Source organism: Microcebus murinus, chromosome 15, assembly GCF_040939455.1.
Source record: "Microcebus murinus isolate Inina chromosome 15, M.murinus_Inina_mat1.0, whole genome shotgun sequence".
Classification (NCBI taxonomy): domain Eukaryota; kingdom Metazoa; phylum Chordata; class Mammalia; order Primates; family Cheirogaleidae; genus Microcebus; species Microcebus murinus.
In genome coordinates this window covers 6571584-6586434 of record NC_134118.1, presented here as the reverse complement: position 1 = coordinate 6586434, position 14851 = coordinate 6571584, and positions in this window count along the sequence as shown.

Below are 14851 nucleotides of genomic sequence, written 5' to 3'. Positions count from 1 at the left end.
AGGCCTTTTGGGTTCTCAAAATCACATATTGAATACACTTTGTTTAATAAAACATAGTCTTGACTTTCCCAGTTACTTCACCACCTGCTGTTAGTTTTTAAGGGAAATATAATCTTTGGGCTTCTGCTTCATTGGAATCAAAGTCATAAAGATGTTACTTTGTAAGTGTCATGTTTTAGAAGAGAATCATTCTTCAAGAAGACTTCAAAAATGTAGGAAAAATATTTTAACTAATGGCAAATGGAATTCCATTTTGGTATGGGGCTCTGAGTTTATGAATTTGGAGTGGGTTCTAAAAATAACCATGGGCTACTCTCAGGATTGTTTCAGAGGGAAAGAAAAATAAAGAAAAAAAATGTTGAGATAACTTCTTGGTTCTGTTCAGATCTTTCAGAGTATTCTGGTTACTTTCTAGGCCTAAGTCATAAATTCACCCATGATCAAAGGCAGATGGTCCCTGCAGTTTCAAAAGGAATGTTTCCTTTCCTTATACTACTGCAAGATATATTGCCATTATTGACTTGATAAGACAGCACATTAGAAGGACTGAAGAGCTAATGTCTTTGCCACTTTCCATAGAATACTACATTTATAAACCCCTCCAACCCAGCTCAGATCTTTGGTTTTAACCACCCTTGTAATCTGAAAATATTTAGTTTAGTTTTCTCTTCAACCAACTCCAAAATCTTGCCAATTTTGGTCTGTGTTAGTTCAACTTTGAGACATGTGTAACTGGCGCAGCTAATTTAACAAGACAAATCAAGTGCTTTTCTTAGAATTGATCATACACTCTTAACACATGCTTTACAAATTGAAGAGCTTTCCACCTCCATCCCAAACACAACTGATCAGCCAAGTAAAAGGATCCTCTTTAGCCAATTAAGAATCCAAATTTTTTTCTCCAGTGGGAAGAAAGCAGAGTGAGGCAGGATGCTGGTGGCACTACTGTCTGGGTGAGCAATAAAATATTTACCCCAAATTGCCAAGTTAAACTGTGGCTTTCATATCTTGCAAGTCTTGATTAGTTTGTCTCCCTAGTCATGAACCACAGTTCCTACAATGTTGCTGAGAGGCTGGGCATTGGGATTTGCTCTCCGTCTTGTGGGCACAATAGCCCTGACCTCGTTCCGCATCGTCAAGCTGTTCTGCAGCCGTGGCTTTGTCATCTGCAGCCCGTGTGTCCCATAGTGCCAGAGACCTAAGGGACTCAAAGTGCACTTGTACATGGAGCAGCGGCAGTCGTAGCCATCCTGGGACAGCGGCTACGTTCACACTGCATGCCTTTGTAGGCAGTGCGCTTTACTTCCCCTCTCCAACTCTGTGGGGTTCCCAGGTCTCTGCTCTAGGGTTGCACTGAATTTCAGATCTCAATTTGGCGGTCTTCTCCTCTGAGATGTTTTTCCCTAGTTTCCTTCCTGTTTGGATTCAGTACACCTCCTCCCCCCATTGATTAACATGCGTATTGTAGCTGTCAGTTTACATCTGCCTCCTTCAGTAGACCATGGTACTGCGATCTTAATGTCGTGAGCACCCAATTCACTGCCTCACAGTTTTGTTGCATGAGCAAATGCAAGCTGGACAGATGGCCATGCCATCTCATCAGCCTTTTTAGCATAGACAAGCAGTAGGACACCGCACTGCTTGTCCATGAAGACCAACCTGGGTGTGTTCTCCACTGAGCTCTGGAGCACCGCTGTAATACCTTAAGCAGAGACACCTGAGGGTTTGTTCTGGGAAACGGCCCCAGCTGGGAGTGCTAGGGACAAGCCAGTTAGCTCCTGAACTTCACTGGCTGACTTCGCACCAGGAGGTCAATGGCAGAGTATCTTCCCTGTGTGGCCATGGGGGCCAACCGGGCCCCTGTTCTCAGGATGTGCATGTGCATGTGACTAAAGAACATTCTTTGAGCTAGAATCCAAACCCTAACACTGACCCTAACTAGCCAGCCCCAGAAGTCCGAAGATAGAAATGTTTGTTTTACATTCGGTAATAAATTTCAGAGTACACATGGCTGAAGCAATCTGACTAGCTTAATTGGTCCCAAATTTTGACCTCTGTGCTTTATCTCAGAGCCATCCTGGTTGCTAACAGCCACTGTGTGCTTATGAACACAAATAAAAATGTTCCTATGTAAGGAAGTGGAAAGTGGGGCAATGTGTTATAATGGTTCGGATGTCGATTAAAACTTTTCTGATTCTCTGAACTAGAGGACAGTTTGTCCTTTAAATCAACTAGGTTCTCATTTCAGTCTTTGGAGGGAAAGCTGCTTCTTTGAGCATTGATTTAGGCCAATCTAATTTCTGTTTGCTTGATCTACAGCCTATATTTTTTTTTTTCCTCTTTTGGGATTTCATCATTTATAGCTAAAGAGGTAAAGCTTAATCCACAGCCTTGCAAAGTGGAGTCAATGATATTAAGTCCCAAGTTTCCCAGTGGGATTGTCTAGGAAACAAAGAAGAAAGGGGCTTCAAAATTTTCCCTTAGAAAGACATTTTCTGTTCAAACCATTTTTAAAATCTCTCTATACCTCCACTTCTCTATTCATTTGTTTATGTTGTGCATTTATTTAGCTCAGCTGCCTATTCATTTATTCAACAGACATTTGCATGGCATATATCAATGTCAAACCTGGAATTTAGCAGATTAGAAAACAAGACAAATCAGTGGTTTCAGAATTTAATAATAAATGCTAGAGCTTCTAAGAGAGAGTATCTAGTGTGGCCTGAGTCGGATTTTAGATCTCCAAAGTCAAGGCCAGGGCTAGAATTTACTACGCTACCCTGACCCCTTGGGCCTTCCATAAGAATACAGTTTCTACTTTACATTTTAGATATTCATAATTTCTTTTCCAGTTATAAAAGTAGTACATGTTCATTATAGAAATTGAAAAACCCAAAAATGTAGAAAAAGGAGAAAGAAACAAAAATTCTTCTAAAAGTGGTGCTGTGAACATTTTGATATAATTCCTCTCTTTTCTGTTGTTTAAAAATCTAGGCAAGAACATTTTATATAGACCACCTTTATTTCCTAGTTTTCACTTAATGTTATAACATAAGCATTTCCTCTAATTATTGTAAACTATTTACATTATTTTAATGGAGATATACTGCTTCATTCTACAGGTATAACATTATTCACTTTAGTAATCTCCTTTTGTTTAAATTTATCTTTTTCCTTGCTACTATAAACAATGTTGTCATAAACATTTTTGTGGATGGGGGCTTTATATAACTCGGAATTTTTTTTTTAAAGAAAAATTCCCCAAAGTGTAATTACTGGGTCAAACATGAGGGGATATTTTCCAGACTATTGACAACGGATCACCAAAGTACTTTCTGAAAGGATTTTGCCAACCTACGGTTCTTCTAGTATCTCAGTGTGCCTAGCATAGCTGCATAAATCCTTAAGGGATGCACGGTTGAGAACCAGGCTCAGAACTTGCCTTAGTTCAAGTGCTTGTTCTGCCACTTGCTCTGTGATCTCAGACACTTAATCTCTCTGTGTCTCTGTTCTCCATTTGGAGAATGAGGATAAAAACAGCATTTCCTCATAGTAAGAATGAAATGAATTAGTAAACATAAAGAGAAAATGCCTGGCGCATGGTAAGTACTATTTTAGTATGAGCTTTATTACCCTATCTACTATCACAGGTAAGACTGAGACAAAAGATAATCAATGAAAATCAGACAGTGCCCATTACCAGGGTGCAGTGAGTTAAATTGCTTCCCCCCAAATTTCATATCCACCGGGAACCTCCGGATGTGACCTTACTGGAAATAGAGACTTTGCAGCTATAATCAAGTTAAAATGAGGTCATATTGGATTAGGGTGGAGCCTGATCCAATGACTGAGGTCCTTCCAAGAAGAGGAGAAAATGCACAGAGACACAGAGGAGAGGGCCGTGTGAAAATGGAGACTTAGCTGTGTGACCTTGAGCAAGCCGCTTGACCTTGACTTCCCTAGGTCTGTTTACTGCTCTGTAAAAGGATGTTTGTTAATGCAGCGTGCTTAGCAAGGTTTTTATCTGGCTAAAAGAAAATAAGTAGATAGAAAGATGGCCACTAGGTCGTAGAGACTGCAGTGATACCTCCATAGTTCAAGCAATGTATGAGATGGGCATGTCATAGCCAAGCAGGGTTGGCATTAATTCAGCCCTACTAGGGACCCTAAACAGAACGGCAGGCCAGAGTCTCAGGGTGATCTTCCTGGGTGACATCAGTGAGCTGACAGACCAGGCTGTCTGTTGTTTGCATTCTTTCTCTCCCCCACCCAACCCCTAAGCCAGGTCCCGGGAGCTTCTGGATGGATCTTTGTTCTAATCAGCCATTGATAAACACGGGCTTGTTTCCACATCCCCTCTGCTGCTAGACTGTAATGATGATTGATTCATGTAGCAAATGGCCTAAAGCCGCCCTCACAGCCTTATTATTGCAGATACAATTACCGCCAGGCTGAGCTTGCTGCTGCAGGATCTGATAATGGACTCTAATTGGCCAGTGGGGTTTGCACTTCTTTGTTCCCAGACAGAGAGCTGTTTCTAAACTAGAGAGTAATTCATAAATATTTTTCTCTCCAGTCATGGGGGAAGGCCAGATTTAATTGCACAGCGAAAAGCAGTTCTAGCTAGAAGCCACTGAGGGAGGCTGTAGGCTCAGGCCTAGGACAGAGATCACCCAACCAGGCTGATCATTTTGCAGAAAAACCCACTGAGGCCCAGAGCGGTAAAGTGACTTGTCCAAGGTCACACACTGGGTGAGCTAGCTCCTTGTGCCCTGACCCTGCCTCCCTCACTCCCTGAGCTGGGAGCAAAGAACTGGCATTTCCAGCAGCCCCTCGGACTTCAGCCACCTTGACTTCTGCTTATTAGTAATAATGGTGGGAATTATTTTTCTTTCAAACGGTATTTTTGTTGTCTCTATTTTATAATAATCTCAGCAGCTCATTGATGAGAATTTGGAAAATACAGACAAATTTAAGAAAAATGAAATACTGACCATGATTTTTTCACAAGTAGATGACTTCAAGTTAGCATGGTTTATTTACTTAAAATTATTTTTTATATGTGCATTCATTTTTTATTTTGAACAAAATTGAGGTCTTATTATACGTACATATACGTACACAGTTTTATACTCTGTTTTTCCATTTGTGGCAGTTTAGTTATTCTCTCACATCATTAAATGTCATGTATCTTCAAAAACATGGTTGTATAATATTAAATCTTGCAGATTAAGAAGTTATTTAAACATTTTTACTATTCCATTTAAATGATTTTATAATTTTGCAACTATAAATAACATTGTTGTGTTATAACTTGTGCATACATATTTAGGATTACCTCTGATTATTTCTTTATAATGTATGCTTACAAGTAGAATTTTGGGTCGAAGAGTATGAATATTTTTAGGAGGTTTAAATAATACATAGTGTTACGTTTCACGACCTCTTATCAGAGTGAAAATTGGATGTTGGACTTAAAATCAGAAAAACTGGGTTTGAATTTCAAGTTCGCCACTTATTAGCTATATGACCACAGGCAACTTCTTTATTTTTTGACCTAACATGTAAAATAAAAATAATAATGACCTCATCAGGTTATTATGATAATCAAATAAATTAAATATTCAAATGCTTAGCACAATGACTAACACTTAGCAGATACTCAACAAATGTTGATTGGTTTTGTTCTGATCTTTTGCCACCAATTAGAAAGAAGCCAAGAACCAGCATCTTCTAGAAAAAGACCACAAATTTTTTGTTTGTAGCATTTTTTTTCCTTAGAGATGAGTCTTACTATGTTGCCCAGGATGGCCTTGAACTCTTGGACCCAAGCTCCTGCTTCAGCCCCTCCCCCCAGTACTGAGACTACAGGCACATCACTGCACCCAGCTAAGACCAGGAACTTTTATTTTTCAAATAAGTGGCTACTGGTGTGTGGAAGAGACAGTAAGGTCCTTCCGTCTGTCAGTACGTGGGCACATCTGATGAAATACCCAGGAGCAAGCTGCTCTCGGTTGCCAGCATGACGGTGAAAAGGCCCGTGTCGTACATGCAGGAGACAGTCTCTGATGTGCCATTTTGATGATCTCTTCCTATGGAGAATGTTTTGGGGGGTCAAACTGCTATCAGAAAGTTGGGATTTACCTAATGCAACAGCCAACCGCAGACTAGTTAGACATGGCTGCAACTGCCCCTGGAGGAGGAAGGTTGGGCGGGGGTGGTTGTGTCCATGAGGTCAAGTGGCTAAAGCTCTGGCTGTCCGTCCTCCCCAAACTCTCAGGTTCCCCAAGACCTCCAGGGAGGCTGGGCTGAGGAAACTCGGAGGAAGTGAGCTATGCTTGAGTCAGCATGGACTGGGTGCACATGTGAGCTCTGAGGCTCCCCAGCTACGTGACCTTGGGCAAGCCACTTGACCTTGACCCCCCTAGGTCTGTTTCCTGCTCTGTAAAAAGAAGTTAATGCAGCCTTCTTAGCAAGGTTTGTATCAGGCTAAAAGAAAATGAATATAAGACAGAAAATGGCCAATAAATAGTAAACATTGTTATTATTATCAATGTGACATTGGGCAATCTACAATCTTACCTTTGTCTTCATATTTTCATAATAACACGAGAACAGTGATAATTATTACTCTTATGGTGCAATATTGCTGAGGATTATTGGGGAGAAAGTTACAGCGTTGGGTCACCTGCGCAGCACTGCCAAGCTGGATTGGGAGGGAAGGTGCTCGCCCCAGCGCAGGGAGGGAAAGGGCGGCGGCTGCTCGGCGTCTGGGGCCTGGGCTTCCTCCCGCGGCTCCGCCTGCGCCTGCAGTTTGCTCACTGCTTGCGTTGCCCTCTAGTCATCGCTTCCTGAGTGCCGAGATTATTCAAATGTTTAGTGTGACAAAATCATGTGTGTCAGAATTTAAGCACATCCCACGGAGACAGTTTGAGATAATCAACGTTTGTTTCCCAACAAGGCCTGCAGCGCCTGCGCTCCGCCTCCCAGGCGAAGGCCTGACCGCGGGCCAGCAGCGCCCTGCTGCCGGGGAAGGGCTGAGCGGGCGGCCCTCCGCCCACGGCTGGAGCCCAGCAGCAGCGCGGCCTCCTCCTGGCGCCTCGCGGGTTACAGCCCATCGCAGGGTCTGAAGGGTCAGCCCTTCTCTCGGAAGCTCACTGAACGTGGCCAGGGCAGGTGCGGGGCCCATAGTCTACCTGAAGCCAAATGCCATTAATGACATAACTTGGAGCCACTTAAGTTAAATACAATGAATTTTTTTCATGCAACTAGGGTGAAAGGGACAACCTTGCAAAAATAACAGGAAAATACCTAATCCCACATAGGAAAAATACCTGATTCTAGTTTCCCCATAACAAAGGTCAGTCCTGTGAGTTCCCTCACTCACAGGCACCCTGCAGGAGTTCCGTTTTGACAACTTCTGAAAAGAGCTGAACCAATGGAATAGAGATGCAAATCTCTCTCTATTTCAAAATTGTTTTTTGAGAATCTGTGTTTACAGAGTCCTGCGTAAACAGCGGGAGAATGAGCTACAGCCCAACCTCATCTCCAGGACCGTCACCTCCCCTGTGACCACCCCTCCTCCAGGGAAGGGCAGGAAACCAACTCTTGGACTTTGACACCTTTGCAGTTTTTGTTATTTACCTGCTGCCGCTTTTGTTATTAACTGACAGCCATCACTGCTTTTTTCTCTCTTTGTCCCCCTTAAAATCAGGAGCCACTTGGCCTCACTGCTGCCATCTCCCTTCTCTTTCTTTGCGATGCCACGCCCATGCCATCTCTCCCCCTCCATTCTCTCTGTCCTTCTAAATGATAAAATAAATTTTACTTATATATCTTAATCTCTGTGTGAGAAATCTTCCTCCACCTGCACCATGAGCACCTACTGAGCCTTTCCACCCTGACAGTGCTGTCAGGTAGAATCGCTGACAGAAAGGCTGGAACTCTTGAAACCTCCTTGTGCATTTGGCTGATATTTTAGTTCTATATAATACTCATGCCAAACCCAAATGCACTCAACTCATTATTGTTTGTGGTAAGAATTAATGAATCTTGCATACATTTTAGACTTTTTGTCATGTGACCCCTAACTTTAAAAAATGCCAACAAAGGATGACTTCACCAAAGTTATTGTTGATTTGGGAGAACACAAGGGGAGGTGTAATTGATACTTCACAAACTCTTCCTCGATGAGTCTATTGCTTGCAGAAACCGATGTGAGTTGCTGGACCCATCATCCTTGAGAGGCATCCAGCAAGCATCCATTGAGAGCTTGCCATGTGGGCACTGATGGCTGGTGGCCAGGGCCCTCCCAGGGTTGGGAACAGAGAGGAGGAAATGGTTGGCAATGACTGGTGACTTAGAACCGAAGGACTTGGCCTCCAAAAGGATGAAGGAGAAGAAGCTTTGGCTTTCTTCTAGGTTTTGGCTTGGGTGATTGCCTAGACAGAGGTGATATCCCCAGGAGTAGGAAATGCAGAAGGAAGAGTAGCTTTGCAGGGGCCACTGGGCTGAGTCCTTTCCCCTGTGAGGCCAGGCATGAAGAGAGGTGCATCCACAATGGCGTACCTTTTCCCCAAATTTTAGAGCAGGAACTAGTAGTCAGAAAAGAGATACTGTGTTTTTTGGCAATGCCAGGGATGAAGTATGAGAGAGAAAGAGTCTCTCATTGCCTCATCCATCAGAGTGACAGAACAGGAACCAAGGCATAGGTTATGTATCAGTTAGCTATTGCTGCATAACAAGCTACCCCCAAACTCAGTGAGTTAGAACATCAACCATTTCTTATTTTTAATGAATATCCATGGGTCAGCTGGGAACTTCCACTAATCAGAACCAGGCATGGCTGATCTTAGCTGGACTTGTCATTGTGTCTGTGGTTGACAGGCAGGTTGGCTGGGAGCTAGCTGGTGTGGGATGGCTTCAGCCAGGATAACTCAGCTCTGCTCCATGTTGTCTCTCATCCTCCAGAAGCTGTTCTCACAGCAGATGTGGAATTCCAAGACAGAATAGAGCGTGCCAGACCTCTTGAGGTTCAGGCTTGGACCTCACACACTGTAATTTCTGCTGCAAAGTAAGTCACAACAGTTAGCCAAGATTCAAGGGATGGGGGAGAAAACTCCATCTCTTGACAGGAGGATTTACAAAGCCACATTACAAGAGATATGAATATAGGGAGAGATAGAAAATTGGGGCCATTTTTGGAAACAAGCCACCCCAAATGAAGCCCTGAGACCAGGAAAGCAGCAGAAGCAGATGCAGAGCAGAGAACATCGCCACTCAGCCTGGCCTTGCACGGGATCTAGTGCGGTCTCCTGGGTGGACCAGGTTCATTGAAAGGGAATGGAACCAAGTGGTCGCCTGGATGGGGTGACACAATGTGCAGGCAGAGTTGGCATGATCTTAGAGAAGAGTCCTGTCCCCTCTTGTCCTCCAAACACCTGCATTGTAGGAACACACTAAATGTCTGATTTAGCTAAAATCAGACTCATTCAAAGCAACACAACACTTTAGTGTTGCAAATTGAATCTTTTCTCGAGCGTCAGTTTTGTCAGTACAGCATAAGAGGGTGGTTGGCCGTCGTCGGCAGCAGAGACTGGAGGTGAAGCCTCGCCTCCATCATCACTGTTTTGCCAGGAAGCTCACGTTTCTTACGTGCAGCCAATCGAATGTCACAGCTGCCTTGTTATCTGCACGCGGAACAGCTGGGTGTGAGTCAACAGTGCTGCGTGGCTTTTAGAGAAACCAAGGAGTGTCCAAGGAAGGACTAACAGGTGTGAAGAACTTAGCTACCCAAGAGAGATTCTCATTTCCAAATTAGCCAGAACTTACCGGAATGTTCTATTTTCCTCTGATCACTGCATTACAGTGTCACACGAACCCAGGAAGTGAATGGAAGAATGAGGTTTGAGAAAATGTCTCCTAAGGAAAGAGCCACGGATTCAAACACCTGGACTGAAAGAAGAGAAGATTGAAGAGAGGCTAACCTGATTTGTGGTATAAAAAATGACATTCGTGATGATAAAATGGGCCTTGTCCCCATTAAATAAGAGGAGGACAAGAGAGCAAAGCTGCAACAATAACGTTAAGGTTGTATTTAAAGGCAGCACTCACTAAGTGTCCTTAAGCATTCCTGAATTCGCTTCAGGAGAAGGAAATAGGTTGAATCCGAGTAAGCGTAGCACGGAAATATTGATGGTGCTTGGTGCAGAGGCTGCCTGCGGAGCTCTGCGGCAAATGACTGAGATTTCCTTCCACAGGAGTCTTTAAAATGAGCTAACTGCCCTGGGGTGAGGAGCCAAGAGCGGGATTAACTAACTGCTGGGGTTCTTTCAAGTCCTTTAAAATTGAATATCAACCTGTGTTTGTGGGTTCCTGGGGTTTGTAAACTGGGGTGCTTCATGCCTTTGTTAATTGTTGCTAGTGTTAGTACTGAGGGTTTCCCCTCTGTTCTGAACGTCAGGAAACAAGTTGTTTCCACCACGGTGTTCACGGTGCAAACACACGGGCGCTGGCGAGCAGGAGCTGGGTGGCGCCCTCCTCAGGCAGCGAGGAGCAAGCGAGCGTGGTAGGGATTCCGGCCAAGGGAGAGGCAGTGCGAGTCCGAGCAGCGGGGCGAAGGCCGTGCAGTGCCACGCACGCTCCCCGCCCGGGCAGAGCACTCTGCGGCAGGGAGGCTGTGAACCAGCAGTTCGGTGGCCTGAGGTGAGGAGGACGAGCAAGGCGCCGTGGGCAGGGCCTGCAGGACGAGATTGCTTGGGTGTCTGAAGTGAGTGACTCACCAGAGAGTGACAGCTGTTTATAGCTGACCCATGTGTTAATTATTTATCAACCAGGGCAGTGCGATTTTTTCCAGTGCCCCCAAGCAAAGAAGCAGCTTTTCTGTTTGATTCGATTTCGAAGAGAAGTGAAAAATAAGGCAGCGCATTTCCTCTGCTCCTAAATTCCCAGGGCATCTTTTGGTAAGCTGAGGCTATTTGCGGGTTTGAGTAAATTGAAGAAAACCTCTCTCTGACATCATCTTTCTCAAAGGCGTGTGCGGGAGGGGTGATAGTAGAGACGAGTCAGAAGTCGTTCCTGTTGAGTGGGCTAATTCCCAGAGCTGCGGTCGTCCTACGCTGTGGTACTCAGGTGCGCAGAAGCACCTACGGAAGTGATTGAACCAATTCGATGACTAGTCTATCCGGTAGGCTCACGGGGGATGTTGTTTGTTAGTAGGTGAGAGATCAGATGCCGTTATAGTTGACCATAAAATACAGTCAAGGGCTGCTGGTTGCCTATTTGGGTTGACTCAAGAAATAGATGAAAGCCTGCATCCTGCATCTGAAATGTTTGTCACTGATGAACTCTCCCACGTGGACTAGTTCGTCAGTGCCTTTGCAATAATTAGTAATAATACATCACATGTATATATGGCTTTGAAGTTTATAATTTTTTTTGTGTTCCTATGAGTTAGCGATTGTCTCCAAAAGGATCTAAGGAAGCTCAAGTTATTTGCTTGAAGCCACGTAGCTAAGGAATGGTAGAGGTGTGGTTTTTAATACAGACGTTCCTAATTTGAAGCTCCCTGGCCTGATGCTACATCCCAGCTAAGAAGAAATTTGAAAGAGGCGGAATAAAGGGGCCAAATCAGCAGGTGTCGGGGACAGAGCTGCCAAGAAGCAGAGGTGCTGTGGCCCAAAGGCAGACTTGGCCTCCTCAGCTGTTCCTGCCTCCCTACGGGCCTCGCACAGGGCTCTGGCCACACACCCCTGGGGCTCGGCAGGGGAGGGGGCTTTTGCAGGTCCCATCCATGGTATGGTTTTATTAAGCACCTACTTCCTGGCAATGCCCGATCTCATCACTGGGGAGAGATTGAGCAGCAAGCAAGACACACTCCCCGCCCTCGCGAAACGCTGGTCACCAAGCCTTATGGCTTCACTGTGTGTGGCCAATTCCAGTCTTTACTGCCTTCTCTACCAAATTATGTCAAAACTGAATAGCAAAGTTGTTATAAGGGTGGGTCTGAATCTGCACTTTTCCATTTAATTTTCTTGGTATTAAAAGGTGACTCATTATAATAACTAACTTACGATTTCCTGGGATTATTAAGCAAGATCACGTAGGGAATGCGTTTAGCACAGGGCCTGGCATGCAGCGAGTATCAGCACCTGTCGTTGCTGACGTGACTGTTACTTTAATTTATGACGCCCACAGTGGTAGCAGCAGTTTTCCCCAGGGAAAATACAAAGAGCTGCGACAAAAAGGTTAGGGTGTGAGTTCAGCGGCTGACTTGTCTAAATTGTCTAACCAGGGAGACTGGGCTCCCTGTTCTCCAGTGGCAGAGCTGGTGCCCCAGCTCGGCTTCCCGCAGGACTGCGCCCCGCCCGGCAGCAGCCGGCTCCAGGTCGCCGGGCTCTCCAGGTGCATCTGCTCATGTTGTCTGGCCGCTTTGCCCACAGCTGGAACTCACAGGCAGATGGCAGGTGCCAGAGTTTTCTCTGATTATTCCTCACACCCAAGGCCGTCTTTGGCTCTCACTCTAAGACGACAGGAAGGCGACACTGGTTCCCCAGAGCAGCGACGTGCAGTGTGCCCACCGAGCACGGCCCTTCCTGGATGCCGGGAGAGCAGGCACTAGGCGCCTCCTCGTGCCTGTCTTGGCATCTCCCCCCCTCTTTCGTAAAGCCCACACCTTCACCTTTGGCCCACGTTCTGGTGGCACTTGCTTTAGCTCCTCGCTCCATTACTTCTCACCAGAGAGGATTTGTACAAATGAAAGTGAAAGTGACTATTAAAAAGTATCCATGTGAACTTGGAATAAGAATCCATTTAAATAAATTCCCCAGTATTCTAAGTTCAGCAGCTCCTGATAGCGTAGGGTTGAAAACGGTTTTCAGATAACCATAAGGAAGTAGTGAATTCAGGTAAAGAACGTGAATCTATGCCAGTCCTATTTTCCAGCTTAAAGAAAAGCAAAGTTGGCACTTAAGAAATATTCTGCTACCCTGCACCCAGGGTGTCACTATCAGCGAGCTTTCCTGATTTCCTGTATTGACTCTTTCACTGGACTTTTGTTTTCCCATCTGGGTTATCCCCAGTAGTATTTTTCATGCGTATATGTTCATTCTTCTCAAAGTATTTCATTTCATGAGTACATGTTTGATTTCCTTAGTGTATAAGCATCCCAAAGTCAAGATACATGTCATATTAATTTGATATCTCTCCAGAGTAGACATTTAACAACTGATTATTTATTAACTATATTTTAATGGTTAGATGCATATGTTAATGCATATGTCCAAACTAAATGTCCAGAGCATGGTGAAAAAAATAAATAAAGCCAAGAACTATGTTTCTTTTCACCCATTGATTTCTAAAGCTAATTTATTAAAAATATAAATACAGGTAGTAGTTATTTTGTGGTCCTTAGTATCTTTAGAGAGGTAACAAAGTCCATATTTTTTGTTGTCTCCTCGCTTTATCTTTATGAATCAGTTCTTTGAATTCTAATTTGTAAGAGGCTGCTAATGTCTCCTCAGTAACTATTATTGTAAGAGCTACTCACTTTTCCTTTTGCATTTTTAATTAGGGGAAGATTTAAATTAGAGACAGGAAATAATGAGAACATAAAGTAGCTCTGACTATTCATCTCTTCTCAAGTTTGTGCGAGTATAAGTAGGGAGAAACATCTCTGATCTTTGGCTAGTGTCCATTGGCCTTTCAAAGTATGTTTGAAACTCCTTAGGTTTTACTTTGGTCAAGAAGACAGGCTCACCAAATGTTTTCACATGGTAATACCTCTAAATAGAACAGGAAGCCATCACTAAATAAACAGATAATTCTAGAAACAGAACTGTACCACAAAGCACTTAACCAGCACAGATTTTTAAGTGAATATTATAGCTAGAGTGAAATATCAACTTACTATATCTTAAGGAGTTTAAATAAATTTTTTTGCATCAACTAGTTTTTGGTATGTGAACCCTTCTTTCTATGTAGAGACGTGGTGGCTCGAGGGGAGAAAGGCTGAGAAAGCAGCGGGGAATAAAGAGAAAGACGAGAGAGACTGAAAAGGAAGGAATGAGAAAAGGGAGAGAAAGACAGGCGGGAACTTTCAGAGAGTTCCCAGAACTCTGGGAACATACACCCTCATCCCAGCCCCCAGGGTAGTTCTTGAGGGCGGGTGACTGATGGGTGCAGCCTTGTCAATTCCATCCAGCTCTCTTGTCCCTTCAGCTCCGAGGTGTGGTCACAGTGTCTCTACAGCTCCCCCTACGGGATAGAGCCAAATTTGCGCACTGTGGGCCACCCTTGCCTTCCTTCCTCCACCTCCCCATGCCTCCACTGATCGTCCCAAACCCGCTTCCTAATAACGCTATGAAACCTCATCTCAGGGTCTGCTTCTAGGATCTTGACCTAAGACACCATCCTATTAACCTAAAAGTCCAGATTCTTCCAACAACCCTTAAGATATTTAATTGTTTGATCCTCAGGGGTGACCCAGCAGTGTGGAGGACTTACTTCATGTGGGGTCCACACTTAAAATGATAGAAGACATTCCCTTAAGAGAGCATCTCCCTCTGCCCACACTTTCCCTTTAAGCACTTGGCTTCTTCGCCTCACGTGCCTGTGCCCTGGAACCTGTGGGCCTCTGTCCTGACATGGATGGGCCCCACTGTGGAGACTCTGCTGTCACAGTTTCCCTGCCCTTCGCAGGCTCTGGCTGGTTGCTGGAGCTTGGCTCCATCTGCAAGTCCGACAGGCATTCTTTCCAGAGCTGAGTGTGCTGGGGAGTTGGCTCAGTTTTAACACCTGTCCCATCAACCACTGTCTGCTGGCGTCACTTCTGCTGGGGTGGGTTAGAAGCCAC